The sequence below is a fragment of the Sarcophilus harrisii genome, chromosome 4 (assembly GCF_902635505.1).
Source record: "Sarcophilus harrisii chromosome 4, mSarHar1.11, whole genome shotgun sequence".
Lineage (NCBI taxonomy): Eukaryota > Metazoa > Chordata > Mammalia > Dasyuromorphia > Dasyuridae > Sarcophilus > Sarcophilus harrisii.
Genome location: NC_045429.1, coordinates 273,952,646 through 273,978,738, shown reverse-complemented (window position 1 = coordinate 273,978,738; position 26,093 = coordinate 273,952,646). Strand labels below are relative to the sequence as shown.

The window sequence follows — 26,093 nt, the reverse complement described above, 5'->3', positions numbered from 1 at the left end:
AGTTAAAAAAAAAAAAGAAAGAAAAAAGAAAATCTACCCCAAAGAGTAATGTGAAATGCCCCTTTGTCCAGAGATAATTTATAGAAGAATTCAAAAAAATAATTCAAAAATCAAATGAGAGACATTGAGGGAAAACTAACAGAAAAAAATTAAACTATTCAGGAAAAACAAAAAACTTTTGAAAATAAAAGTTAACTAACTAGAAAAAGAGGTACAGACTCTCAAAGATGAAAATGATGCTTTGAAAATTAGAATTGGGCAAAGGGAAGTCAGAGAAGCTATAAGAGACATAAAAATAACAAAACAGATTATAAAGAATGAAAAAAATAGAATAGAATGCGATCTTTTAAAACCAGTCTGGGGATTTTATTTAGTGAATATCCAAGTTAGGATTTATTTGCCCTTTTAGCCTTTGATCTTTAGGTAGAACTCCAGCTCTTTGCCCTCGAGCATGTAGCCATCTTCTCCGCCATATAGGCCCAGACTTGATGCTATGCAAGCAAGGAGCTTGCCCTACTGGAACTGTTCCTCGAGGAGCAAGCTGATCTTGGTGTTCTTCTTTCACTCCTAATATTTCTTCTGGCTCTTCTTTGACTGCTTTTTATTTAAATTTCTTCCTTATCTGGAGTCAGCTTTGCTCTGGCCCAACAGCAGGACATAGTGAGATTCGTAGTGGTATGGGGTACTGTTGATGAGCACAAATCATTTCTTTATCAGTGTCTTGGTCTTCACCAGCTCATTGTTGGATGCATTATAGACCACATCAATAATCCTTGTTTTTCTGGTACAGTACTTGGAGCCCCAGGAGAAGTTGCCCACATCCAGCCTCAGCACCCAGTAGTTTTGTTTCTCCCACAGACTCACACAGTGTGGATGTGGTGGGGGCCAATCTTGGTGTTGGCCCATCTGCAGCCCAGCACATATTTGAGCTTCTTTCTTATGGTCGAGCTTGCATTTGCCCCCATGGGTCTTGCGATGCTTGTGCCAGTTGCCCTGGGAAGTCTCCACGGTCAGTGTAGGCTGCAAAGAACAATGTGAAATATCTTATAAGAAAAAAAAAGACAACAGATCTAAAGAACAAATCAGAAAGAAAATATAAGAATAATTGGATTGCCAGAAAGTTCTGACCAAAAAGAGAACTTTGACACAATATTTCAGGAAATAATTCAAAAAAATTGTCCTGAAGTGAGGAGAGAACATGAGGGGAAAGTAGAAACAGAAAAAAAAAATCTACCAATCACTGCCTCAAAGACACTTGTATGAAAAATACACAGGAATATTATTGCCAAATTTTGAAATACCCAGATCATAGAGAAAATTTTGCAAAAAACAAGAAAAAATAATTCATATAGTCTGAAGCTACAATTAGAATTGTACAAGATTTATCAGCACCTACAGTAAAAGACCACAGGTACTGGAATCATATCTACTGACAATCAAAAGAACTAGGTCTACAGCCAAAAATATCATATCCAGCAAAATTATCTATAATTTTGAATGAGAAAAAATGGACATTCAATGAACTTGCAGATTTTCAGGACTTTCTATCAACCAAACCTGAACTTAATAGAAAATTTAACATATAAGAGCCAATATTAAAGATTCAGTTTAAGAAACTTATGGATAAACTATTTAAACATGGATAAATTATTTATTTTTAATATATATGTATACATACAGTATTTACATAAGATTCACATCAATAATAGAGTAGGTCAAAAGAAAGACTGGTAAAATTAAGGTTAAAAAAATAACAATCATATTATACAAATGAGATGCAGAGGAAGAACAGACACAGAGGCATTAGAGTGGGGAGGAGAACTTGTAGTTCTGAAAATCTACTCACAAAGGGAATGGGTTCAATAGGTAACACCACATATATACCATGAGGGATATGGCATTCTCCAAAATTTATAAAGAAATAAAGAGAGAGAGATGGAGAAGCAAAGATGAGGGAAGAAGACAAAGGAGGGATGCTTGGGTGGGAGAAGGTTAAATAATAGCAAGGCAAATTATGGAGCAGAATTTAATTAAAGCAGCAGAGAGGATAGGAAAGACGTATTTGTATGTAGGGTGCGTGTAAGAGTATGTGTATGTGTCTATCTGTATATATATATATATATATATATATATATATACATAAATATATATTTTCTTAAATTTAGCTTGCTTGGGAGTAATGGGGGGGATGAAAGGGGAAAAAAAGAATAAAGTAAATAAGGTGAGCATCAGAGGACCAAAGAACGATATACAAATTAAGAAAAAAATGATCATTCATGAATATAATTTATATACTTTCATGATCTGGTATTTTTTTGTTATATATTTTGAATTATCCTTGATGTTCTGATAGGCATATGACAATGTTCTCCTTTGTTTTGCTTTATTTTGATTTGTGTTACATTTCTGGTTTCATTTTTTCTTACTCTGTTTTTTCAAATAAAAAAATAAAAAGGAAAAAAAAGGACAAACAACAACCTCCTTTTCCTCCTTTCCCTTCCTCTTCTCCCTCTGTCCATATAGGGAATTTCTCTCTTACCTGTGGGTGCTCTGCCCGAAGGAATATAAATTTTGATTGATGAAACCTCTGGAAGTATCTTGGGAGTTTATATGATAGATTTCTTTCTTAAGAAGCGCACTTTTAAGGGAAAGGGACCTGTATGTGCACGAATGTTTGCGGCTAGAAACTGGAAACTGAATGGATGTCCATCAGTTGGAGAATGGCTGAATAAATTGTGGTATATGAATATTATGGAATATTACTGTTCTGTAAGAAATGACCAACAGGATGATTTCAGAAAGGCCTGGAGAGACTTACACGAACTGATGCTGAGTGAAATGAGCAGGACCAGGAGATCATTATATACTTCAACAACAATACTATATGATGACCAGTTCTGATGGACCAGGCCATCCTCAGCAACGAGATCAACCAAATCATTTCCAATGGAGCAGTAATGAACTGAACCAGCTATGCCCAGAGAAAGAACTCTGGGAGATGACTAAAAACCATTACATTGAATTCCCAATCCCTATATTTATGCCCACCTGCATTTTTGATTTCCTTCACAAGCTAATTGTACAATATTTCAGAGTCTGATTCTTTTTGTACAGCAAAATAACGTTTTGGTCATGTGTACTTATTGTGTAATCTAATTTATATTTTAATGTATTTAACATCTACTAGTCATCCTGCCATCTAGGGGAGGGGGTGGGGGGGCAAGGGGTGAAAAATTGGAACAAGAGGTTTAGCAATTGTTAATGCTGTAAAGTTACCCATGCATATAACCTGTTAATAAAAGGCTATTAAAAAAAAAAAAGAAGAAGCGCACTTTAAACGTAAATCACTCTGGATCTCATAGATTAGCCAACAATAAGCCCTAGCCCAAGCCTCACTTGGTCAATATTTGGGCCCTGATGGAATATAAATATTCTTTTTGGTTTGTGTTTATATTCTGGTCAGAAACCCTAAGTATTTTACCCTCCCAGACTTATTTTATTGGAACTGGGTAAAGGAGGCCATTCTTTGTTTCATTTTTTACCCAGCCTTAATCACTGAAATTTACTAAATCAGTGCTGCCACAGTCAAACTGAGACCTGGGAAAGGCCTTTAATTCAAGCACACCTTTTTCAGAATTTGAGCCCTCTACAGACTTTAACTGAAAAAGTCAAATTTTTTCATTGCATCCTGAGCCATCTCCAGTCTTTCCAATTTATATCTTGCCATTGGACCCATATGGTTCTGGAGGAGAAAGTGAAGCTGGTGATCTTACACATTGCTCCCTTATTTAAATTCAATTCATCTGCAAATCATTGCACCACCTTCCTGATCTCATGGACCTCTTTCTTTCTTTTCTTTCTTTTTTTTTAATAATTATAACTTTTTATTGACAGAACCCATGCCAGGGTAATTTTTTACAACATTATCCCTTGCACTCACTTCTGTTCCGATTTTTCCTCTCCTCCCCTCCACCTCCTCCCTAGATGGCAAGCAATCCTATACATGTTAAATATGATGGACCTCTTTCAAGAATGAAGGATAAACAACAAGGACAACAAAAAGAACTCTTTTAGCTATATTGGAGGTTGGAAGGGGAACAAGAAGAATGAGAGTTGCTGTTCCCAGTGGATGAAATAATGATAACTGACTATAGACAGAAGGCAGAACTACTCACTAAACTTCCATTTTGATTGTTTTCTTCACCATGGAAAAGAATCTTTATACTGTAAAGTATAAAACAAAAATGAACAAAAGGGAATTGAAACACAAGATAAATGAGGAGATAATAAGAGAGCATCCAACAGCTATCAATGAATTCAAGTTCCAGACCTAGGTGAACCACATCCCAGGATACTCAGAACATTGATGGATAGACTTGTTAGATTTTTGTTAGTCACATTTGAAGGACTGTAAGAGATGCCAAAAGAGTGGAGATGGGCAGATATTCTAATTTCAAAAAATGGTAGTAGGGGGAAAGAAGGTGTATTCTATTTACTTTTCTGGCCCACAAATTGATTCCCAGTGATATTTTATTAAAGGGATAGTTTGTGAGCACTTTTAAGGAAAGGGGGTGACTGCTAAAACCCAATATGAGTTCATTAATAACTCATTCAATAAGTAATGCCAAGAAAAACTCATTATTTTTTTTAAATTATTAGACTTATAATAACATAAATGTTATTATATTTTCCTGGCATCAGGAAAATGCCATGGACGCAGAAATTTTTTAAATTTAATTTAATTAATTTAATTTTCAGTTCTAATTCTTTCTATTTTACCTTCCTCCTTTTCCACACATTCAGAAAGCAAGGAAAATGAAATCGATTAGACATATAAGTAGTCAAGCAAAAGACATACCTTCATTAAATATGTTAAAAATATATATATATCCTTCAATCTGTACTGAGTCCTTCACTTCTCTACCTGGAAGTAAGTAGCATTCACCATTTGTCCTTTGAAAATGTTATCGGTTCTGTTCTGTTAATCAGAATTCCTAAGTATTTCAGCATGGTTAGAAATAGAACATCTTGATGAATGTTGTTTATTTAGAAGATACTCTTCCTCCTTCAGGGTAGAAAGTGACATAATTTGATTAAAACAGAATGAATCAATCAAATTTATGTCTTAGACACCAAAGAAATTACACCAGCCCATGTGTTATTTAGCTCATTCATGATTGGCATATTCAGAGATACACTGAATCTACTTATTCTAGATTCATATATTTGTAACCCTAATCCCAGTACCCATTGATTTGGGATTCTTTCCTCATAGATAAAGTTGACAAGAGGAAGGAGAGAGTCCCATACAAATGACCTTGGGGATTAGGGTTACATACTGATAAAGGATTCTTGATCTCTTTGCCCTACTGAGTATAAAATACTGCAAACTGTGATGGGTAGGGACCACTCAGACTCATCTTGAAGTTCTGGATAAGGCTAGTTTTATGAAGTATTTTGCAGACCTTTAGGATATCAGATTGAAAGCTAATATAAAGGTGGTAGTGAAGTGAATGAAGCCATCCACTTCTCATCCATTTCTTCAAGTATCTTCCATAACAGTGTGTGTGTGTGTGTGTGTGTGTGTCTAATCACCAGTTTTTGTATACTACTTTTTGTTTTATATTGTAGAAAGAAGATTGAGATCTGTAGTTTTACTGGTATAGTGATGAAGAAATTCTCTCTCTCTCCCAATGCAGATCAGTATCTTCTCTGCAATTTATAGTTCTAGTGAATTGCTTACATCAAATAAAGACGTTCTCCAGTATTGAAATCGATCCATTAATCACAACTCATTGGGTTCAATCATTCAAACAGTTTTTAATTAATCTGTGTGAATTTACACATCTCTCTATGTTATCCCCAAAGATATTACGAGAGACCTTGTCTAATGTCTTGCTATGGTATAATGCCTCTATTAATGCAGTTCAGGAATTCAAGGGGGAAAAAAGATACACATTCTCATGTTCAATCTGACCTAAAGCAGTACAATTCTACTATAATTTCAATTAAAGATTTTCTTCCTTGCTCTGTTTCTGATTCTCTGGACTTTACTGCAATCTATCACCTGCACTTTGAAACATTTGCTCCTCCAAAGCAGCCCTGCTCTTCCATTGGTGAGTTCCTTTTGGTATCTCCACTTTAAGGAGAGATCCACTTAAGCCATCCTTCATTTCCCTCAGCTTTACTTCGGATTCTCCATACTGGCTTCTCACTTCAAAGTGGGTATCTTCTCTCTCTCTCTCTCTCTCTCTCTCTCTCTCTCTCTCTCTCTCTCTCTTTTCAGCTTCCCTTTTTTGTGATTTTTTCCCATTAGAATATAACCCCCTTCAGGGCAATGACTGTCTTTTTTTATTTGTTTGTTTACTTTTGTGTCATCAGGATTTAGCACACGGTTTAGCACACAATCAGCATTTAATAAATGTCTCTTCCTTTTCTACTTACCTAGGAAAGATCCTGGGATCTTAATGGTCATGCTGGGAAGGTCATCACCTGGGGAGCAAGACAAACATTTGAGATAGGAAGGCACTCACTTGACATTGGTTTTGTGAGGTAGGACTAGGAATACTCCATCTGGTAGCTTTCAGCTTTATCTAATTACTTTTTAAAAACTTGTTCCTATGCTGATTAAGGAATGAAAGTTCTGTCAAAATGTAAATGTAACAAAATTTTAAATTGCAAATTATTTTTAAGTCATTATTTTTAAATTTTGTTCTCATAAAACATGTATAGCAGCTCTTTTCGTGGTGGCAAAGAAGTGGAAATTAAGTCAGTACTCATCAACTGGATACCCGTTAGCTGAACAAAAGGTGATTTATGAATGTAATGGAAAACAATTGTGCCAAAAGAAATGACAAAAGGGATGGCTTCAGAAAAGCATGAGTTGACTCATGAACAGATGAAGAGTGAAGGGAACTGAACCCAGAGAATAATGTATATAATAACAACAGTATCATATTGACAATCAACTTGGAAAGATTGAGAACTCTGATCAATATGATGTCCAACTATTCCAGAAAATAGATGATGAGGTATATGCTATCCACCTTTTGACAGGGTACAGAAGGAGACATTCATTTTTGGACATGAACAAAGAAGGATTTGCTTTATTTGACTCTAAATATCTGTTACAAAGGTTTTCTTTTTCCTTTTTCTCTATTTTTTTCTCTAATGAGGGGTGTGTTTGTGGGAGGCAGAGAAAATAGAATACTTGTTAATGGAAAATAAAAATTAAATTAAAAAAATATTCTTTAAATTCTAAAGGCCCTATTTCCTCTACCATAATTTTTTCTGGACCTCTCCTTCATTATTAAACCTTTGGCCCTCCCTGACTACAATGTTGTTCCAGGAAATGAGCTACCACACACTATAGGTGGTCTGTCCTTATGTAGATTGATTCTAATACTTGAGGGACAGTGGGGAAAGCTGTTGATTTATGTTTTTAGTTTGGAGATTGTGGGTGTGTATGTGTATTTGTGTATAATATGTGTGTGTTGTTAGGAGGAGGAAGGTTTATGGTCCTAACCTCTGGAGCAGGGGTTCAGCTTATGGTACCAATATGAAATGCTGAATGAAGCCCATGTTATTTCTCTCTCCAGTTAGGGAGAGTCTTTAGAGAACTAAAGTAGAATGTACCAAAGCTTAAGGGGAGTCTGTCTAGGAAATGACCACTGAACTCATTTCCTTCTTCTTTTACAATCCAATGATAAATGAACCCAAGGCTCATCCTGCCTTGTTTTAGATTCCAGATGGCCCCTTGCCTCTCCTTGGTGACTATGATCCAGAAGTAGCCTTGCCTTTTTTATGTTTTGTTTTGTTTTATTTTTCCTACCTTATGCCTATGGCTTTCTCCAATTTACCCTCAAGGCCTTCCCAAAAGTGTGCTAGATAAAGAATATCATTGACCAAACTAATCTCTCTTTGAAGACCCCTTTCAGAACCAGCAACAAAATAGCATCCAGAAAGAGAATTGTTTGTGTGTTCCCATAGGGTAACAGATTAAAAGTTACAAAGTACTTAAAAGTCATCACAGTTACTCAGCCATTCCTTTACTTTTATAGATAAAACAACTGAGGTCCAGAGAGATTGTACTTTATCCAAGACATGACAGGTAAGAAGTGACAGAGCAGGGATTCAGAACTCACCCTCATGACTCCAAGTTCTATACTCTTCTTACTATACCATCCAGCCTTCTAAAAATATGATCTGAAGGATCATATTGGTTTTCAGGTGCCATGATTTTGGAAGAATATTTACAAGTTTATCTGGGGGATGATGACCAAGTTAAGGGTACTCAAAGTTATGGAATATGAAAAATAGTATATTTAGCATGGATAAAGGAATGAGTGGATATTAATGGCAAGGTCCATCTTCTAATTTCATTCAAAAGGAATTTGAGACCCAGAGAAGAGAGAGGAGCTGTGGAAGGTCACATAGCAAGTTAGAGGTTAAGTAGCAGAAACAGGAGTAAGACTTGGGTCTTCACATACCAAGAATAGATCTTTTTCTGTTATGCCATGTTGCCTCAGTAGGTTGCCCTAAAGGCTATATATGGGAATATGAGAATTTCTTTTTCTTACCTCACCCTCCTCACCAGTACTGATATAACCCCTCTAGTGCTTTTTAAACCCTTCTGCCTCTGACTCTGTCTCTCTATGTCTCCCTGTCTCTTTCACTGTGTGTCTCTCTTTGTCTCTGTCTGTCTCTTTCAGTCTTTTCCTATCTCTCTCTGTCTCTGTCTCTCTGTATTTATGTCTCTTCATCTCCCCTCCCCACCATTTTTCGTGTTATCTTTTCTCACCCTTCAGAACTAAATTCAAGAAGAGTCTTTCTCTGGGAAGTCTTTATTAGATATACTGAACAAGTACTCATTTTAACTCAGGATGACCAAGATAAAGGGTAACATTTTATTTCTAAGTTTGTTATAGAAAACTATGTATTAGAAGCTAGAATTTTCTTGAGAAAAGGGAACCCAATCGAAAAAGTTTATGGCTGGCAGGGAAATTGAGAGTTATCTTGTCCAGCTCTCTTACCAAGAGATGAATCTACTTTATAACTTCCTTCATAAAGACTATCATGAAGCAGGCTGGTTTTAGAAAAGCCTGAAAAGACTTACATACTGAGTGAAAAGAACAGAACCAAGGGAGCAGTAGCAATAAGATTATGTGATGATCAACTGTGATAGACTTGGCTCTTCTCAACAATGCAGTGATTCAAGGCAATTCCAATAGACTTCTGATGAAGGGTACCATTTGTACCCAGAGATAGAATTATGGAGACTGAATGTGGATTAAAGCATAATATTTTTACTTTTTATTTATTTGTTTCTTCCTTTCTTATTTTTTTCCTTTTTGGTCTGATTTTTCTTGCACAGCATGATAAATATGGAAATATGTTTGAAAGAATTGCACATATTTAACCTATATCAGATTACTTGCTGTCTTGGGGCAGGGAGAGGCAAGGGAGGGGAAAAAAAAACTGGAACACAAAAATCTTATAAAAATGAATGTTGAAAACTATATTTGCATACATTTTGAAAAAATAAATAAAAACAAATGTAAAAAAGAAGCAGCAGCAGCTAAAATTTTGCTAGCTGACAAAGGAGAGGAAGAATTGGTATCCTGAATCACTGAACTGGGTAAAGAAATCAGATATCTAAGTGTGAACAAAAATCCCTTTAATAGGTTCTGAAAAAGGGCTCATTTTGAAAATATGTAGAGAATTAACTCAAATATATAAGAATTCAAACCATTCTCCAATTGATAAATAGTCAAAGGATATGAACAGACAATTTTCAAATGAAGAACTTAAGACCATTTCTAGTCATATGAAAAGGTGCTCTAAATCACTATTGATCAGAGAAACACAAATTAAAACAACTCTGAAGTACTACTACATGTCTCTCAGGTTAACTAAGATGACAGGAAAAAAAATGGTGAATGTTGGAGAAGATATGGGAAAACTGGAACACTGATACATCATTGGTGGAGTTGTGAACTGATTCAACCATTCTGGGGAGCAATTTGGAACTGTGCCCAAAGGGCTATCAAACTGTGCATACCCTTTGACCCAGCAGTGTTTCTACTGGGCTTATATCCCCAAGAGATCTTAAAGGAGGGAAAGGCCTTATGTTCAAAATGTTTGTGGCAGCCCTTTTTGTAATAGCAAGAAACTGGAAACTGAGTGGATAATAAGTTATGGTATATGAATGCTATAGAATATTATTGCTATTGTATTATTGTATAAGAAATGATCAGCAGGGTGAATTCAGAGAGGCCTGGAGAGACTTACATGAACTGATGGTAAGTGAAATGAGCAGAACCAGAAGATCATTGTACACAGCAACAAAAAGATTATAAGATGATAAATTCTGATGAATGTGGCTCTCTTCAACAAAAGATGATTCAGGCCAGTTCTAATGATCTTGTGATGAAGAGAGCTATCTACAACTGAGAGAGGACTGTGGGAACTGAGTGTGGATCACAACATAGTATTTTCAGTCTTGTTGTTCACTTGCATTTTTTTTCACATTTTTTTCCCTTTTTGATGTGATTTTTCTTGTGCAGCATGATATTTGTGGAAATAGTATAGAAGAATTGTACATGTTTACCATATATTGGATTATTTGCCATTTAGGAGAGGGGAAAGGAAGAAAAAAAATTGGAATACAAGGTTTTGCAAGGATGAATGTTGAAAACTTTCAATGCATATATTTTGAAAAAAAAAGCTTTAATTAAAAAAAGAAATCCCTTTAATAATAATTATAATAACAACAACAATAATCCATAACACTTTAAAAGTACATGAAACTTTATTACAATCCTGTGAATTAGGTAATATGAATATTAATCCCACTTTACAGTTGTGGAAACCTGAATTTCAGAGAGATTGAGTCACTTATCTAAGGTTATAGCAAAATTAAGGTTTGAATTCAAGTCTTTTGAATCTTATTTTGGTGCTCACTCCACGGTAGCACAGCAATTAACCAAGTTTTAACCCTTGGCAGGGTGAGTGGAGTTTTTTTTTTTTCCCAGGGGAACTGAAAATTAAGTATGTATGCCTTCACCCCTGATGGTCCCATAGTCTTTTAGCCATCTGGCTTTGTCTTGCAATCCTCTGTTTGCCTCTCATGATTGTTCTTTAGCTCCTTCTTATTTTATCCTAAAACAGATGAAAATGGCTTCTATTGTGCCTTCCTTCACTACTTTGCCCCTCTTTCTCATAGGCTATACTGAAGAGACCAGACTGAATTTTATGGGTGGGATGGGCAATTTCTCCACCAGCCTGACTCCATACAACCACAAATAGTGCATGCCAAAGTTACCAGTAGTGCAATGAAATTGAAGATTATTGTACTTCAAAGAGAAGATTTCAAGTCCTAGCACTCCAGGTGTGTCCCTCCTTGTCCTTCCCTTCTCTGCTCTGCCCCCAGTAGTAGCCTTTCTATAGAAACTTCATCATTTATCCTCAAGTTTGCCTCAAGCACAAAAAAATCATAGTTATTACTTTGCTCATCAGTATAGCAAGTACATTCTAATTTCTACTGAAACTCATATTATCAAAAATTTGGCATTTAATTGAAAAACAAATTAATACAAAAACAGAATACACCATTTTTATCTCGGGCCATGGTATGTACAAGGTCAGTCAAGTGAAGAATCTTTTTCTTTTTTTATAGCAAATAGCCATACCTTAATTGAACTGTTTGGTAATTCTAAATCTAGGCTGACTGCATCAATGGTCTCTAACCTTTTTTTAATCATGCACCCTTTCCATAAATTATTTTTTGGGGCATGCACAAACTATAAGTATATATTTGCTTATTTATAAATTATTGTGAACTTCTTGAGCATAGAAACTATTTTTTGCCTTTTTTTGTATTCCTAATACTTAGCAAAATGTTTGGCACATAGTAGATATTTATTAACTTTTTTTAATTGATTGGCTATATGTACTACTGCTCTAATAACCACAAATATTATTAAACTTATAGAAAATAAAAAAAATAAAAAGAATGAGATAGAAGTTACATATTTCTTTGATCCTAAAACCAATGTAGAGCCAGTGAAGTTTCATGGTGGGGGAGGAGAGGAGATTTCAGGATTTGGGGACTAGGCCATCTTTAGACCTATATTTTAGAAAAAATTATTTTGGTAACTACTGAAGAATGGATAGGTGTTGGGAGACACCTGGGACATGGAGACCAATTGGATAGCTATTTTAATCATCTAAAAAAGAAGTGATGAAGGCCTGAACTAAAATGAATGGAGAGAAGGGAAAAAAATACATACATATATATATACATATATATATATATATATATATATATATATATATATATATATATATATGAGATACAGCTAGATGGCACAATAGAAAGGAGACTGGATCAGGATTCAAGAAGATCTGAATTCAAATTCTGGCTCTAGTGCTTTTGCTGTGCAACCATGGACAAGTCACTTAACCTGTCTGCCTCAGTTTCTTCATCTGTAAGAAGGAGGTAATAAGAATGTTTAATTTTGGGATAGTTATGAGGATTAAACAAGATAATCTGTGTAAACTTAAAGCACTATATAAATATTGCCTATTCAGCAAATTTGTTGACTAATTAGATAAATTAATTAAATTTAGAAACCAGAATAACTGTATACCATCATAAATAGTATGCAGCAAAGTTACCCATGGTATAGTGAAAGTGAAGACTAGGCTTTATTGGAGGAAGAGCTTTCAATATCTCTTGGATGCAAGATGAATACAAGTAGAGTGAGTATGAATGAAAACATACAAGATGACAGAGAAGTTGTGAACCTGGGTATTTAGAAAATTGGTGGTACTTTTGACAATAATAGAGGTGGATATAGCGAGAAATCCATTCATCCTCTAGGACTCATTTTGCCCCATTCAAAATTAAAAAGGGAGAGGCAGGTTGTGCTCATTATCCTTGAGTATAAAGCCCTCCCTTCAAAGGCTGACTGTCATAGACACAAGGTACTGGGATCAACAGTCAGGGGTCAGCAGGAGAGATTCTGAAAGATAGGGGAAGGGGATTTTCCTGTTTGTACCTGTACAGCTATTGCTTAGGGTGCCAGGACAGTTATTAGATTATGCGTAATTAGTGGGGCTCAGAATCTGGGAAAGCTAGGAGTTGTAGTGAGGAAGAGTGTCAAAAACAAAAGTCAAAAAGAGGAGCCCAAAGTGGCAGGGAAACAAACCTCAAGATTGCTACTACAGGGAGGGGAGATGGAACCTATTTTTGCACCAAAATCATACCTCTTCAGAAAGATGTTCCCAATTCCCCTTAAGGCTAATACTTTTCTTTTGTGGATCATCTACAATTCATTCTGTGTGTGTGTGTGTGTTTATATGTATATTCACATATACATATATGTATATATACATATTATATGTGTGTATACATATAGACTATATATATATATATACATATAAATATATCTCTATATAATTTGCACATAGGTATTTAGATACTGTCTCTCCTCCATTAGACTGAAAGATCTTGGAAATAAGGAACTCTCTTTTGCTTTTCTTTGTATCTCCAGCACTTAGCACAGTGCCCAGAACATAATAAGTTCTTTAAAAATGCCTGTTGACTAACTTTCTTATTGGTTGATCATGTACTTCGGGCCATATATATTTCTCTATACATTATCATGTTTTCTTGGGACAATTTCTAATATTTATAAAGTTCATAGCATAGTACATTGACCATAATAGGCACATAATAAATACTCATTTTCTTGTCCCCCTTTCCTTTCCTCAGGCTAAAGACCAAATGGTGAAGATTCAATTTGTAAAAGGGGAAAAAAACCCCAGCAAATTCATTAAATGTCTTTTATTTAATCTTCCCCAATATATACTATTAAGTTGTTTCTTTATTTGGTAGTTTGTGTTCTAGGATCAGGCATTTACTAATCTGTTAATAAATGAATTTAAATCTTCACTTTCCCTACCTGTGTGGTATAGTTGGGTTGATAGAGGAGTTAGAATCATCTGAGTTCAAATCTTGCTTCCAACTACTGTGTGACTTGGAGCAAGTCACTTAATCACTGTCCACCTCAGTTTTCTCATTTGTAAAATGGGGACAAAAATGGCACCTATTTTCCAGAATTTTAAATATAAAATAATTGGAAAGTACTACATAAACCTTAAGGGTCTATTATTACTATGTTACCATCATGTGAAAGTCCCTAGCTTTGTATTACAAGTCCAATTTCTTCCTTTCTTCCTTTATCCATGCATTCAATATTCATTAAGTACTTACAATATGGCAGGCCCCATTAAGTCACAAAGCATGACTCAGTAAATAAACAAAGAAATAAAATATACAGGGACTTGTTGGGAGTGAGTCTTGACTTGAAGCTTTGAGGATATGATTCTGGCTTCTCAAGCAGGCTTTCTAAACGTAACAAGTTTAAATGATCTTGAGTATTTGCCATTAAACCTTAACATGAATGTTTCCTCTTCATATTACTTCACTTACCTCTAAAATAATGAACGATTATATTCTAAAGGCAAGAAGTGGTGCTTCATACCAAATATCTGTTTCCTAAGTAGTAGATGAGGTGAGTAAAAAAAAAGCCTAGGTTATGTGAAAAAAGACACATTCGTTTTTACTATTATTTTAAAAAAGTCACTTTCCTATCATTTGCTTTATAGAATATTCACAGTAGGTTTTTATTTATTTATTTATTTGTTTGTTTGTTTATTTATTTTTGCTGAGGCAATTGGGGTTAAATGACTTTCCCAGGGTCACACAGCTATGAATTGTTAAGTGTCTGGGGTCACATTTGAACTCAGGTCCTACTGACTTCAGGGCTTTATCCACTGAGCCACCTAGCTGCCCACAGTAGATTTTAAATCACAGAGCAGCTAATAGCCTGGTGTGGTAGTCAGCACACTGGATTTGGAGACAGAGGATTTGAATTCAAATACTGACTTGAATATTTAATATGTGTGACCTTAAAGTCATTTAAACTTTATGAGCCTGAGTAGTCTCATCTATAAGATGATGGGGGTGGACTAGATGGTTTTAAATATACATTTGAACCCTAAATCTAGAATCTTATAAAAAAATTTTGAATTTGGAATCAAAGTCTTATTGTATTATATCATTCATCCACTCGTTGTTTTGTTTTATTTTTTTTTTCTGCTGGAGTCATTAACCAGTTTTTGGTCTTTTGTTGTTGAGTCATTTCAGTTGTATGCATTTCTTTATGACTCTATTTAGGGTTTCCTTGGCAAAGATACTGGGATGATTTGCTATTTCCTTTTCCAGTTCATTTTACAGATAAGGAAACTGAAGCAAACAGGGCTAAGTGAGTTGCCCAGTGAATTTGTGTCTGAATTCAAGTCTTCCTGACTCCAGGCCTGGTACTCTGTGCATTGTGATACCTAGATGCTCATGTGGTTTGATCTTTTGGCAGCACATATACATGAAGACTATTAAGACCCTGTTATATGAAAGGTAGAAGTCTACCCCAAGAAATGCCCAGTCAAATTTTCCACAGGGAAGATAAATAACATCATTAAGCTCATGCTTTCCTATCAGATTTATCATCTTTCCCAAATGTGTCACACATTTTCTTCTTCTATACAAGCAGTCTATTAAGCAGTAGTGTCAAATTCAATTAGTAATGGGGGACACTAAATTATACATCCCTTTGAGAGTATATTGAATTAGAAAACTATATATTAATATTATCTATATTTTGTTGCATTTTATTTATTTGGTTAAGTATTTCCTAATTACATTTCAATCTGTTTTGGCCAAACTTGGAAGTATTGTGGGTTACATATAGCATACAGGTCATATATTTTACATCCTTGGCCTTTTGTATATTACCAGTCCAAACTTAATTCAATTTTTTCTTCTATCAATTCATACCCAGTTTTCTCTAATGTATCTTCCCCATTTTGGTTTGTGTATATCCTCATAATGTTGTCCAAAGAGTTGTTTAGGGTTATAAAGGCAGTAAAAAGGTAACAAAGCTCCAACTTGAAATATAGCATTTCAGACTTTTAGTCCCATTAGATTTCTTGAGGGTAGGAACTGTCTTTTGCTCTTTTTTTTATCCTTAGCACTTAACATAGTGTCAGGCACCTAGTAGGAACTTAATGTTTATTGATTGATTGATCCAATACATGTTCTACTGAAATATGTTACTACTATGGCATGAAATTAAGGATTTTAGTTTTATAAACATTGGGTTAGATATTTTGAAACTGATTGCTTTTAGGCATTTAAAATTCAAAATTTCCCAAAAAAAACATTACTTCCCCTGTGGCATCCTTACTTTAAGTACTTCATCTCCCCCAATCTATCCCCTCTAATACAGCTGCCAAAGTGATATCCCTAAAGTATAGATCTGACTATATAATAATCTCTAGAGACCTTCTATTACCTTTTAACATCAAATACAAACTCCTCTGGTTAGCATTTAAAGCCTTTTACAACCTGGCTCCAACCTCCCTTTTCAGCCTTACTATATGTTATTCCATTTCATTCTATATTCCAGGCAAAGTTTTATACTTACTGTTCCTTGCATGACACTCCTTCCATCTCTATTTTTTTTTTTTGTCTTCATTCCTGAGAGCCACTCCTTCCTAATCCCTGCTGCTTAGAATGCTGGGCTTCTTTTAAAATTCAGTTCAAATATCATCCTCTATGTGAAACCTTCCCCCTCTCTGATACTAGTGCCTTTCCATCCCATATTACTTTGCATATAAATATACCATAACATAATATGACATAATACACACACAAAATGTTGTCAATGTATCATACATATAATGCATATGTACACGTTTGATTATGCAAATACATATGTATAAGTATACACACAAGATACCAAACCCATTGGTGAATGGGGGGGGGGGGGATGCTGTTTACGCCGAGCATGTAAAGACTTTTCCTAGTGGAATGAGCAGATGAGAACAATTCGTTCCAACAGCATCCCAGTTTTCACAGTTCCAGACTCATTGTAAATACTATTTATATATTAGTTCCTTGAGAACTAACTTTCTTTTGTTTTTTTTAAAAATAGCTTTTTATTTACAAGATATATGCATGGGTAATTTTACAGCACTGACAATTGCCAAACCTTTTGTTCCAATTTTTCCCCTCCTTCTTCCCACCCCCTCCTTTAGATGGCAGCAGACTAGTAGATGTTAAATATATTAATAACTTTTTTTTTCTTATTTAAATCATCACCACTTAGATACTTGACACTTAGTAGGTCCTTAATACATGTTTGCTGAATTCAATTGAATTGGACATGTACAATCAGAGATTAACAGAAGAACAGAAAGAAATAACTTAAAATAGGTGAGATAAACACAAAGGGCTAGCTTCTCTTCTTTCCTTGTGTTGTCTCGTCTCTTGACTTTTGTCTTACCAATGGACTTTGATGACCCAGGAAGAAAGAGTGAGGCAAACAAATGCAATTCTGCCTCACTTAACTCTAATTCATCCATGTGTGAGCACCGAGCTTGACATAAGAAAGATCTGTGTCTTTGCTTTCTTTAAAATAAAAGAAACAATTATAATTGTATATGTATATATATATATATATATATATATATATATATAAACATGTGTGTATGTGTGTGTGTGTGTGTGTGTGTGTATACATTGTTAAGGTGTATGCTGGAGCTAACTGAAGCCAGCTGAAACTGATTCTAGAAAACTAATTATTAATTTTTTTCAGCACATGTATTTATTCCTCAAAAATCATCAAACCAACAGATCAAGGCTTGATCTATTATTATTTATTTAGACTTAAGAATGTTATGGAGAAGTGTTAATAACACAATTTAAACTTTAAAATATGACTCTATACTTTTTTTTTCCTAGAGAGCTAGTTGTTGTTGAACATTTATTAATATACTCCTGGGTATACTTTTATACATACATGGTTCTTTCCCTGATGGAATATTAATTTATTGAAAGTAAGAACCATTTCCCTTTTTTCCCTTATAACAGCTCCCCACCCTTTCATCCTCCCACCCTCTGACAAGTAACTAGTAGATTTATCTATCTATCTATATCTATTTATCTGTATCTTTATTTGTATCTCTATACATGTAGATCTATCTGTCTGTCAGTCTATCTCTCTATCTAGTGCTTAAAAATAGGAGTCAATTAAGTGGATGACAAGAGGTCTTATCTACTCTTCGTTATCTTTGTATGCTTATTGCTGACTTTTGGATGAAGCCAAGATGCCACAGACAGACCTAACTATGGTCTAAATTAAATGGCACCTGGTCAAAACAAAACAAACAAACAAAAAACCTCATAACCTTCCTTCTCCCATTCCCCCAATTCTTTCATATATTTAAATTAGTTTAAGTCAAAGTATTGTTAACAGAAGATCTTTGCTCAGATATTTTTGTGTGGTAGTATAGTGTTAACCAAGGTTGAAAATTCAATTCTGTTATTTTATATTTTGTTGATATAGGGCAAGGAGCCACCTATCTGGGCTCCAGCTTCCTCATCTTTAAGAAGAAGGATTAGAACTGTGTGTTATCTCTGGTACCTTCTAGATCTAAATCTTGAGACTTGAGAAGGAAAACACATGAACATATCAGTGTGTCAAACTGGGTACTTGTCATCTATTTGGGGATAGTGGCAAAGTTGGAACAATTCAGGAGCAAAGGGTATCACTGAGAAATTTAAGCTCAGATAGGTGTCAGTGAGCACAGCTGGTGATACACTGGATACAGCACTGAGCTTGACATCAGAAAGACCTGTATTCAAATCCTACCACAGAAATTTGCTAGCTATATGACTCTGAGAAAGTCAGTTAACCTCTCCCTGCTTCATTTCTCTCATCTGTAAAATAGGAATAACAGAACCTATCTTACAGGGTTGTTGTGAAGAACAAATAAGATAATTCTTGTATAGTACTTTTCACAATTCCTTATCCGTAGTAAACACTATATAAATATAATTTCCTTGAGAACAAGAATTTTTTCCTTATTTATATCTTTTATCATTTAGTACAGTGCTTAATATTTAGGTCTTTAACACATTTGCTGAATTCAATTGGATCGGGCAATGAACAACTAGAGATTAGCAGTAAAACAGGAGGTAGAACCCAGAATAGGCAAAATAGACACAAAGGGCTAGCTTCTCCTGTTTCCTTATGCTGTCTAGGCTTTTCCTGTGGCAACTTATTCTCTTTTTTTTTTATTTAATAGCCTTTTATTTACAGGATATATGCATGGGTAACTTTACAGCATTAACAAGGCAACTTATTCTCAAAGAATGATCTCTCTTTGGAAATCCTCTCTAAGGAAAGACTGTACCAGCAAGGCCCTCCCTTCACCCCCAACAGTTTCCTCAATAGTAAAAACACAATAGATCTGCACAGAAGGCTCCCTGTGGGCTGGGGGTGATTCTACTATCCAGCACAAATTGTTTATGATCTCCATCTATCTCCCAGAAAGAGCTGAGCTTCCTTGTTCCCTGGCCTTTATACTGTTTGTCTGTATCTGTGAATGTGATACTCATACTATCTCTAGCTTTACTTATGTCTCTCTCTATCTCGCTATTTGTCCATTTACTTATTTATTCATCAATTCAGCAAGCATTTATTATATAATTACTATGTACAAAGTAGTTTGTGAGACCCATTTTTTTTTCTGAATTAGAGGCACACACACACAGAGACTGTCTCTGTATGTATCTCTGTCTCTTTCTGTTTCTGTCTCTCCCTCTGCCCCCTTAGGCTTTCCTGTTAGGCAGTAATCACCTAGCTACAGTAAAGAGTGTATGCTATAAACCTTACATTGAGTGGACATCTATAGAGACAAATTGAAAAACATCCTATTTTTATAGGATCAGGGCACCCCACATTAAAAGAGACCTGGATTTTCTGGCTTCTGCAGCTCAATCATTTTTGTATCAGACAGCAGAAACACTCAGTGAGTGTACTGACTATCCTTCCTCACCTTCAATAATATTGCTTCTCCTAGATTAAAAAAGGGAAAAACTTACACTTTCTGGGGGAGAGAGGAAATTTTTCATTCCTTTTAGGAGTCTATGAACTCTAAAAAAGACAAAGGCTTTCAAGTGGGCAGGACCTCTGAGATCCTGTCCAATTCTAAAATCTATGGTTCAATTAATTTAGTTTGTCATTGTTCTCCCCAAAAAGCCACCTCACTTCTCCAAAACTTGGTTTCCTCATTTTTAATGATGATTATAACTAGACAGTGTTTTATACATATTTTTTTTAAAAAATTTGACCATCACAATAATCTTTTAAGGAAAGTGCAATTTCCATTTAACAGAAAAAGAAATGAGACTCAGAGATTAAGCAGACTTCCATGATCACGTGGTTAGAACTCAGGTCCCCTTGACTCTTGTTATCTACTCCACCATGCTGTCTCACCTACTTTTCCTACTGCTGCTGTCCTCTGAAAAATGGGGGTAATAACACTTATGTTCACAAGGCTATTGTAAAGAAAGCTTTCTGTAAATGATGAAATACTGCAGATATTATAGTTCTATTATTCCATAAATTGATGTTTCACAAAGTACTTCCACATATTTTCTCATTTGATCTTTATAATAACTCTGGGAGGTTTGGCAGGAATTATCATATCTATTTTGTAAGTAAAACCATGGCAGTTTGGAAAGTGACTTAACCAAGATCACACAGGCAGTCAAGTCAATTTACATGTATTAAGAGTCCTCTAAACAATAGGGATACAAAGAAAGGCAAAAGGCAGTTTTTATTTGTAACGGGGGAGATGACATGCAAGCAACTATATACAAACAAGCTGAAGACAGGATAAATTGGAATTAATTCAAAGACAGAAAGCATTAGAATTACCTGGGATGTGGTAAGGCTTTCTGTAGAAAGTGAAATTTCATCTGGGATTTGAAAGAAGACAGGGAAACTAGAAGAAAGAACATGGGGAAAACCCAGTGAAAATATACACAGTCATAAGATGGAAATGAAGAACCAAGAGGCTAATGTACTGAATCTCAGAGTATGTGGAAGTGTAAGGCTTATGGTACAAAAAGAGAGTTGGCAGTTAAGCCAGAATTAGAAGAACCTAGGTATTCTAGGGCTTCTCAAGTCTACTCTAGTGTACTACTTTAAAAAAAACCCTTAGTATATACCTGTAGATAGAAATTTGGTCACAGAATTCCTTAGAATGAGAAAAAATCTCAGAGACTATCTAGAGTCCAATCCCATTGTTTTATAAATAATGAAATAGAGGCCCAGAGAGGCTGACTTGTCTGAGATTATAAAGGTTGTGTCAGAGTCTGAATTTAAATCATTATGACTTCTCTATTTGACTCCTAAGCCCTTTCCACTGAACCACACTGTCTCTATGGTCCTCTCTGATTTACCTCTCTGATTAGGATGAGATCCAATGAAGTGAAGAGGGAGGCAGTGAATACAGTGCAGGAACAGAAGTCAGTTTTTTTTTTTTCTTGGATGAAGCCAGTAAGGGAGAAGAAAGAGAAGAAAGAATAACTTTATTGCCCCAAGAGTTTTAAGACAAAGATTAAAAGTGTCAAATGAGTTTAGAAAAAAGGCCAGAGATAATTCCTCTTTGCTAAACTACATTGTTTGGCCCTGGAGGTGTGGGTAAGAGCTGACCATGGCTTTGAGAAAGCTGCTGCAAAAGAATATGTTGTACAAAGAGAATAAATGGAATTTTTTTTTTAAAGAAAGGAAAACCTGCAGAGGAGGCTTGTGGGACAACAAATGAAAGAACAGCTGCAGTTATAATGAGAGTCTAGAAACAGAATGGATATAGCCAAAAAATTGTTGCAACATGCACTGGAAAGAGGTGGGGAGACGGGGAGACGGAAGAAAGAAAGAAAGAAAGAAAGAAAGAAAGAAAGAAAGAAAGAAAGAAAGAAAGAAAGAAAGAAAGAAAGAAAGAGAGAAAAATAGATTCAGAGACATAGAGACAAAGACAGAGGCAGAAAGGGAAGGAGAAAGGAAGGAGAAAAGCAAGAAGAAAAAAAGGAAAAAGAAGAAGAACAACAACAACAAAAAGGGCAAGAGTAAGAACAAAATACTGGAAGAGTAGGAAGACAGAGACATAGAGAGACAGACAGAAGGAAGGAGGAAGATAGTGGAAAGGGAATCACAATCAGAATCTGGTAAGCTAACTTAGATCCAATTACTACCCCAAAGAGTAATTTTTTTCTTTTTTATTATAACTTTTTATTGACAGAACATGTGCCTGTGTAATTTTTCAACATTGCAACCCTTGCACTCACTTCTGTTCCATCTTTTCCCTTCTCTCCCTTCACTCCCTCCCCTAGATGGCAAGCAGTCTCATACATGTTTAAATATGTTAAAGTATATCTTAAATACAATATATGTGTACAGATCTGTACAGTTCTCTTGTTGCACAAGAAAAATCAAATTCAGAAGGTAAAAATAACCTGGGAAGAAAAACAAAAATGCAAATAGTCCGCATTAATTTACCAGTGTTCCTTGTCTGGGTGTAGCTGATTCTGTCCATCATTGATCAATTGGAACTGAATTGGATCTTCTCATTGTCGAAGAAATCCACTTCCATCAGAATACATCCTCATACAATATTGTTGTTAAAGTGTATAATGATCTCCTAGTTCTGCTCATTTCACTTAGCATTAGTTCATGTAAGTCTCTCCAAGCCTCTCTGTATTCATCCTGCTGCTCATTTCTTATAGAACAATAATATTCCATAACATTCACAAACCACAATTTACCCAACCATTCTCCAATTGATGGGCATCCATTCAGTTTCTAGTTTCTAGCCACTACAAAAAGGGCTGCCACAAACATTCTGGCACATACGGGTCCCTTTTCCTTCTTTAATATCTCCAAAGAGTAATATTAAACAAAAGATTTCTGAGCTTAGAAAAAAATGATAGCATCAAGAATAAAAACAGGGCTTGGGATGTCCATACTAAAGTCAGTTTTTCTTCAGACAAAATCATCTCTAAAAGTAGAGACAGATGTAATATGATTTCAGGTATTTGGGGAGATCTATCCTTCTATCAGTCTTCCACCAACAATATGATACCTCAAATTCCACTATTAGAGATTCTGTCCTTTCACTTAAGACTTAAATCATTGACATATGACACATGACATTAAAGACAAACTCCTTCTTGGAGAGAAGTTTAGCATACTAAACCTTACCAAGCAATGTGAAAGAGTTTGTCACCTTAGTCTAAATTTAAATCCCTAAAGCTTCTGATTTCAGTCTTCTGAATACTGAACTCTAACATGTTCAGGTAGCCATCTTTAGCATCTTTAAATTTTTCCCAGGGCTATTTATATATTACTCTTTATCCCTAATAGCAAAATAAAAAGTTTCATCTCTTATTAAAGGTATATCAGGCCTGAGAAAGCAGATACAGGAGAAAATATTTGGAGAAATGTCATCCCCTGGAAAGCCTGGAGTTATACAATTTTATGAATTCTACAAGATGAAAAGGACCTTAGCATCAGAAATCCCATCTCACAAATCCATGACTTCGGATGTCCATTAAACTGAATATGTCCAGCAATGGGGAGCTTACTACCTCCTGAAACAGCTTGTTACATTGTTGTTAGGCAGCTTTAATTGTTGGAAAGTTCTGTAGATTGAGACAGAAAAAGGACCTTTCCCAAATGATGTTGGTTCTGCATTCTAGAGTCATAATACTGAAGGAGCTCTACTTTTCTGGGTCACTTAAAGTTGGCCATATAGAAACAGCCCTAATCTTTCTTTCTACTCATTTGATCTTTGATAGAATTGTCAAGACACAAGATTCTTGAATCCCCTTTGCTTCTCTTACTCTAAGATCCAGTTTCTTCAGCATCTTCCTTTCTTGTTCCCCCTGAAACATTTGCTTTAAGGTACATGATCCCCCAGGACTCTGTAACAGTCTCACAGTTTTTCTTTGTTTCTGTTTTTTGACATTTGAGTCTCTCTGTCTGAGCTATGCTGAAAGTTCAGCAGCTATTAATGGGTCTGATCCCCTTACTGATTGGCATGGAAATTTTGACCTGTTTCATTTCCAATATGAAAATGTATTAGCCTGTCCTTGAAGCTTGGTCCCAGACTCAGGAACTCATTGTATTGATATTGGACTTATTTAGTATGGACACTTGATTGGCTTACAATATTGCAGCTCACAATTCTGGGGCTTTCTCAGCTTTCCCAGTATTGAAGATTATAGAAATGTGCTCCACCATTTCCCATAGGAGTCCTCTTTTTAACAAAAATGTTTTTCAATTAATAAACAATTATTTTATATTCTTTCCAATGGAAAAAGTGAAAACCAAAATCCTTGTAACAAATAAGCAACATCAAGTAAAACAAAGTTTCATGTTGTACATGTCCACAAATCTGACTCATTCTGCATATTTTATCCATCCCCAGTTTCTCAGAAGGTGGGAAATACTCAGCATCACAGGCCCTCTGGAATCATGGTTAGTCATTATGCTGATCAGAGTTCTTAAATCTTTCAAAGCTATTTATTTTTACAGTGTTGTTATTGTTATCCTATAAATTGTTCTCATGGTACTGCTCACTTTCAGGGCCTCTCAATTTTTTTTCCTGTATTCTCTTCTTTGGCAATTTTACTCATTACTACAGCTTCAACTATGCCCTCCATTCAGATGGGTCCTAAATCATTTTATTCTGTCTTGTCCTCTCATCTTACCTCTAGTTCCCAACAACATGATATAACGGCAATTAGATGGTACAGTAGAGAGTGGGCCAGACATGGAATCAAAAAGATTCATTTATCTGAGTTCAAATCCCTCCTCAGTTTACTGAGGCTTAATAGCTTACTAGCTAGTCACAGACTGTAGGCAAGTCCCTTAATCCTATTTGCCTCAGCTCCTCATCTGTAAAATGAGTTGTGAAATGGCAAAATGCTTTACTATTTTTGCCAAAAACAAAACAAAACAAAAAAAAACAAATGGTATCTACTGAAATAACTGAACAACATGTTGTATTTGTAATCAGAAAATCCAGATCAATATCTGGCACTGCTACTAGGTGACCCTGGTTAAAGTATTCAATCCCTCTGGGCTTCCTTATCTGTGAAATGGAGAAGTTAAACTAAATGTTTATTAGAGCTCCTTCCAACTCTCTAACCATGAAAACTAGATGCTTGCACCTACTTATTCTAGCAGCATCTCTTGCTAAATGCATCCAAAGCAGAAATAATAATCTTTTTCATTAAATCTGTTCTCCCTTTACATTTTCACTGTTTATCCCTCAATGTCTTTTTTAACATAGATTCTCTCTCTACTGCCTCTTTCTACCTCTGAGCTTCATAAAATCATACTTTAAAACTAGAAGGGATTTTAGGGGTCCTTTGGTCCCCTTTAACTAATATAAAGATATGCATGTATTTATTAATTTCTAGCAATATATTATATTAATGTATTTAGTACTATTTATTTAATATGTATATTATTATATGATAGAGGACTATAAATGTATGCTCTTTATACATAAATATTTATAATTACATTAATATGTATGTAAAACTTTATATACATATTTTACATAAATTGTAATTATAATGAAAAAATTTAATACTGAGATAGTATATAAATTGAATTTTGCGATTAAAAAGGAATAAAATTTTTGATGCAGGAAGTAGTTTAAATAGAATATCGGCTTTGGGCGTTGATGGTGGGGCGTAATGCCTTCTTCCTGATGGGTCCTAGGAAGGGGTTTTACCTTCATAGCTGACTTACAAGGCCAGCATTTTGGTTAAATTACTTGGACTCTTCATTTAGGTTTTAATATATAGTTTTCAAATAGGCCTGCGAGGGGCATTAGGACAAGAATTAATAGGAAGTAGAGTATAGAGGCTAATTGGCCAATAATGATGAATGGTTGTTCTAAAGGTTGGCCGCTGATTCAGGTAAGTGTGATTAGGTTAGCAGTAAGGATTCAGAATAAGGTTTGGGATACTGGACGGAATATCATGCTTCGTTAATTGGCTGTGTGGAGTAAGGAGATGATTAGGAGGATTAGGATAGATGCTAGTAAAGCAAGAACTCCACTAATTTGTTGGAGATAGAGCGTAGGATTGTATATGCAAATAG

The 26,093-nt window shown here is 35.2% G+C and overlaps 1 pseudogene; it reads right to left on the bottom strand.

The window, feature by feature from the left end:
- Window positions 1-393: 393 nt before the first annotated feature.
- The window catches only part of LOC100915691, an 85,499-nt pseudogene continuing 59,799 nt past the window's right edge, over window positions 394-26,093 (bottom strand).